Raw genomic sequence first — 6,000 nt, forward strand, 5'->3', positions numbered from 1 at the left:
CTGTAGTGAATTGCCACTGATGAAGATATCAAGGCTTGGATTTCTCGTTGTGTACCAGTCATATGATTTGCCATGGAATGAAAAACAAAACAAAATCAACTTAATGGCAATTTGCTAGTGTGTTTTTTGCTCTTGGTTTATGCAGTGTATGCCACTGGCAGGGTTTCAGCTGCTAAAGAGACCAAAACTGAAACACATCCACCCCTCCACTTTTGCATATTGCCAGGCTCTTGCAAACAGGGCTTACAATTTGACAGGGGCTTCAGCATTCATGCACTTGACATCAGCTGACAATATGAAGTGGTAAATTTGGGTTTACTACACCTAACCTTTATTGAACAACAAAAGACTGTTCAATTTCTATGTGCAATTAAAATGAGAATGTAGCTTTCTGTGGTGGACATTAAAATATCTTTATAAATATCTGAAAAGATGCTGTTCAATTGATTCTATAAGACAGGAGCCTGACTCATGACAGCCAATTAATTATCACAATAAAGGAATTCTAGACAAACTACCTTCACTGTTAATGTGAAGTCTAATTAAAATTCATGTCCCATAATTGACTTTCAATTATGATAAGAGTATGCAAGGTCATTAGAACATAGTAAGAGGCTGAGACAAAAGCAGTCCCCTAGCTACTTGGTGACAGTTCAAAAGTGTTGTCATGCTTTGTGAAGAACTGTTCTTCAAATTACAAATTACAGTTCAGTGTCTCTGTGTGAACTGTGAAGTCATGACAGCAGCAATAATTTTCTGGTTTTCTAGCTTATTTTAATGTGGTACAGCCCCATGATTGAGTGTTTCCAAATCAGAAATTCTGTTCCAATTAAATGCAAACTATATCAAAGCTCTTCAGGTCTGGTTTAAGAATTCTCGGTCTATACTTAATTTTATTATAAAATGAACCATCACCATTAGGCTTCAAGGTAAGCTACTGCAATTAAAGTGGCAATAGACTTTACCTGCTTTCAATTCTCCCCGTGCTGATTTTCTAATTTTTAAGTTGTGTGCGTGTGTGGTCTTGATCAACTGAATAACTGAGTCACTTTTAAAGACAATCAGCTCAGAGACTGACAGCAGCATATATGAAACAGTCACTCATTTCCCCTAAACTTTATATTACAAAGAATTTTTTCTCCCCAGAACGGAAAAAAAAGTCTGATAAAATTGAAGAGGTTATTGCTAACTCATCTGTGTACATCTATGCTATAATTAAAAAGTAACACTTTATCATCATATAATTCCCCTAAACTTTGGTCACTCACAGACAGAATAGTATAAATCAGAAATTACCCAGTCTTCAGTAAAAAGAAAATGTAAAAAACAGATTTGGGATGTGTTTCAGTATTGTGTGCTGATTAAAGCGCTTGGCTTAGAGAGACCAGGTTCAAATCCTCATTTAGTAATGAAACATGCTGAGCGATCTTGGGCCAGTCACACTCTCACAGAATTGCTGTGAGGAAAAAGTGATGAAAAAGAGACCTATGTACAGTATAACATTTTCAGCTGATTGGAGGAAAGGTAGGATGTGAGGATAACAAATAAATAGCTCTGAAGAAGCTCTAAGTACTTACAACTATGGCAGCAGTATTCTGAGGTAGCAGAAACTTTTTACCTTCTCCAAACACAGCCTTAGTACAAAGCACATTGAAGTGATTAACCATATGTTTACCAGATCTGTGTAGCCTTGGGCAAACTGCACAGTTCTAGAGTGTCAAGAGAAGAAACGGGTGATAAACCACTTCTGAATACTTCATAATCAGAAAACCTTGGTAAGGATCACTGTAGGTTAGGATCAAGTAGATGGCACATCATCATCATAACTGCATGTACGTACTTCTTTCTCAATATTATTGATGCTTGGGGGGGGTGAACTCAATGGTCAAGTTGGTTGTTGTGGGTTTTTCTTTGGCCATCAGACCCCGCCCGTGAAAGCCTTCAAGAATACATTCAATGATCAAGCCTAAAAATAGGAGTTAAGTTCTAAAGCTGTATGGGTGAAGTGACATATTTGCAAAATCACCAATATTTGAATTTCAGGAAGCAAATTACCAACTATTGTCAATTGCTTTAGACTATTTGTCGACCATTTTGGAACAAATCCAGTTGCTGAAATTAGGGAAGATGCTCTGATCTTTCATCCGTTTCTTTTTTTATTTCTTACCTTAATGTTTGATGCTTGTGAGAGTGCTTGTTGATGGAACACTCACTTCAATAAGGTATATTTCTCTTTGTTGCTTATCCAGTAGTATAATGTCCAGCTTACTAAAATTAACTGTTTTATCTGTGATAACATGCTTGTGCCAGTATGGTTTAGCAGTTTCATTTTCTAAAATTGGAGGTGGCTGGAATTCACAATATGGAGAAATATGTGACTAATTTGTAAGATTTAGTAATTGGTGAAAAACGATGTTAACAACTTGCTCATGCCTTCATGTGCAATCTGTTGATGCTAGCTTGAGGCACCCAGCTATGGTGTGATGAATTGTTTCTTTGTATTTGTAACAGGCCCTACATATATCACATCTTGCTTCATGTATAGAAGATGGCTTTGATCACAAAGAATAACTGGAGCATCATTTTTTCAACTTTACCATGGCATGTGATACTGTCCACCATTGACTGCTGCTCAAAAAGCTCTACCTCCTTACTAAATATCATAGACTAATAGAAATGGCCACTGTTCTATTTAAAAACTGAAGAATCTTTGTTGAATTTCAAGGGAGGCAGGGTTGCTGGAAGAACCAAAGGATGAACCACAGGGTAGAGCCCTCACACCATTCCTTTTTGACATTTAAACAAATGACCACCCTACATTCTCATACTCCAGGAGTTTCAGTCCTGCTGGTGATCCTGCCCTGACAGTCTGGGGGAGACCTTTGAGTCCACCGAGCACCAGTGAACCTCTGCATCAGGAGATCATTCCTTATACTATAAAAACTACCAGCTGAAACCGAACTAGTTAAAAATTCAAGTCTGTGCCTTCCATTAAAAAACAAAGAAGGCGAGAGGAAGCTCTGAGTTAGCTGAGAAGGTGAAATTTTTGGAACATTGCTGTACCTCAAAAGTATTTGGGTGTCAATCTGGATTTCTGGATCGAACAACGTTGTTTGAACATTGTCTAAAATAACAGAAAGTTGTTCCAGGAAGAACATATTTAGGAAACTGGCCAGAAACCAGAAGGTAAAAGGTAACAGTTCCCCTTGACATTTAGTCCAGTCGTGTCCAACTCTAGGGCGCGGTGCTCATCCCCATCTCCAAGCCATAGAGCCAGCATTTGTCCATAGACAGTTTCTGTGGTCACGTGGCCAGTGTGACTAGACACAGAATGCCGTTACCTTCCCACCGTGGTGGTACCTATTTATGCACTCACATTTTTACATGCTTTCAAATGGCTAGGTTGGCAGGAGCTGGGACAAGTGATGGGAGTTCACTCCATCGTGCGGATATGATCTTACGACTGCTGGTCTTCTGACCTTCCAGCACAGAGGCTTCTGCGGTTTAACCCACAGCACCACCACATCCCTCAGAAACCAGAAGAGGCTAGGCTAAACCTATGGAGAGCAAAAACAACACACCTTACCAAAGAGCGTGTCCCACCAGGACATGTTTCTGGCTGGACCATCTGAAAGTCACTTAATAGACTTTGAAGTGAAGTAGGTAGATTAAAGAATAATCATGTAAAATGCGGCTACTTGTATACAAGGCATATGTTCTGTTTATATGGAGAACTTCAATTAATGTAGCATTTATGTACATGCAATTTATGCCCCACCATGTGTACTAAAGAAGGCTCTACTAAATCAGTGGTTCTTAGCCTTGGGTTACTCAAGTGTTTTTGGACTGCAACTCCCAGAAGCCTTCAGCACCAGCTGTGCTGGCTGGGGTTTCTGGGAGTTGCAGTTCAAAAACACCTGAGTAAACCAAGGTTAAGAACCACTGTACTAAATGACAGAGATCATGCTATTGAAGTAGCCCTCTTCTAGTCAAAAATATTCTAATTGTTTTAACATTTTATATGTGTTTGATCTATATTTGATATTCATCCATAATTTTAAATTGTGTAACTCTCTGATAATAATTATTTTCTGAAAATATTTAATCCTGGATTGCACACATGAATCAGTTTCAGCCCTCAGACAATCATGATAATGATGATTATTGGAGGCTGGATAAACATTCCAAAATTAACCTGATTCACAGATAATCTCAACTAGTATTCAATCCAGCCCAAATATCTCTGTTTAGTCTGGACTGAAATGGACTGACTCACAAACAACCTATTTCCTGTCTCAGATCCTTAGTCAGCACTTTTGCAAGCCCTGTTCAGTCATCATCTCCTGACTGTAATCAACAAATTTAAAGAGGAGTGATCAGATCCTCCTCTTTCATTGTCACTTTCTCCACATGGAAAATGAGAAATAAGCAAGCATTCTTGAACATTAGGGTTTTAGAAGACAAGTATCATTTAGCATGTGTCTACACAACTGTGTTTCTGTGTCATGTATTTAATGAACATGTTCTTATATGTGTAATGAATTTTGGTGATGCCCCCCAACAAAAAGAGATTGCCCTGTAAGAACAAGGGGAACAAAATTAGATTTTTGGGAGGCTCCAGGGAGCATGCTCATTACAGATCTTGTTCTTAAGGGAAAATTATCTCTTTGTCAGGCAGTGATGAGAGATTGGTGGAGATCACCAAATGAGGGGGTGGGGGGCACAGGCAATGAGATGCTCATCCTTGTGGCAGCAGAAGTACTATATGAACTGTGCCTAGAACAGCCTTTCTCAGTCACCAGAATCTTCATAACCTTTATAACAAATGTCTAGGAAAGCAGTCCAAATAGTTCTGTCACTTCTATGTTTGAAATGTTATTCCATGCTCATAAATATATCTTTTACACAATGTGAACCTAGGAGTTTAAGTGAAAAAAAACAACAACCACAAAACCTCTTTATACATAACAGGTTTTAATCATAATCTTACCACATAGATCATTCATTGTTTACACATTTGCCGTGTTAGCTGTTCCTATGCTTCAATAGCTTTTGAATTATGTTTTCATACACAAATTGGAATCATCAAAGCAATGGTTAAGGGCAATTACAAATCTAATTGGTACCATTCAGATCAAGGCAGAATACCTGGGAGGCTCTGTGCAGACTTTTAAGACAGGCAAGGAGAATATTCCATTTATAGACCTAATGCAGCCCACTCGAGGTAATACTCTGGGCCACCAACCTTTCCCAGATCAACATCACCTAATTGATGTCACTGGGGGGAAAAACAATCACGTGTCTGTGATTGGAATGCCTTTTGAACAAAAACATTCAACATACTGTGTCTATGTCCACAACTTTTCTTGAGAAATTTCATGTGCCATGTCAAAACATATTGTGGCAGTTTCCCCTTGCCCCAGAAAAATCACTAAACTATGCAGGATTACTGTATTCTCGAATGCAAGATTACTCCGATCCTTCCATTGAATGTCATCTTTTCTGTAGAACAGTAGGTTCCAGTCTTGGGTAACCCAGGTGTTCTTAGATTGCAGTTTACAGAAATGTTCACCAGCAGCTGTGCTGGCCTGGGTTTCTGGGAGAGGAAGTCCAAGGACACCTGTGTTACCCAATGTGGGGAAGCACTGCTGTAGTAGATCTACTGGAAAGAAGAGAAGAACCTTTGAGCGGCACAGGATCATTAGCATTCCTTGGTAGGCTGTCATTCATCCTATGCAGTATTCATCACACTAGGCATTAAACAGTACAGAATTTGGCAGTTTCATTCAGAGAATCCTGAGCAAAGAAAAACAAATATAAAAGGGAAAAAGAGATCAGGGCCTCATTTTCACATGAAACTAGGAATGCTCAATGATGCAGGAGAAAGTTTCAGCAGGGAGCCTTGGTGTGGGAATGCTTGGAAAATCACTGAGGATGAGAAACTGTACACATCATGCCCCTGCTTGGTTGCATTTAAGAATTTACTCAAACCTAACTAAA

Source organism: Pogona vitticeps, chromosome 1 (genome assembly GCF_051106095.1).
Source record: "Pogona vitticeps strain Pit_001003342236 chromosome 1, PviZW2.1, whole genome shotgun sequence".
Taxonomy (NCBI): Eukaryota; Metazoa; Chordata; class Lepidosauria; order Squamata; family Agamidae; genus Pogona; species Pogona vitticeps.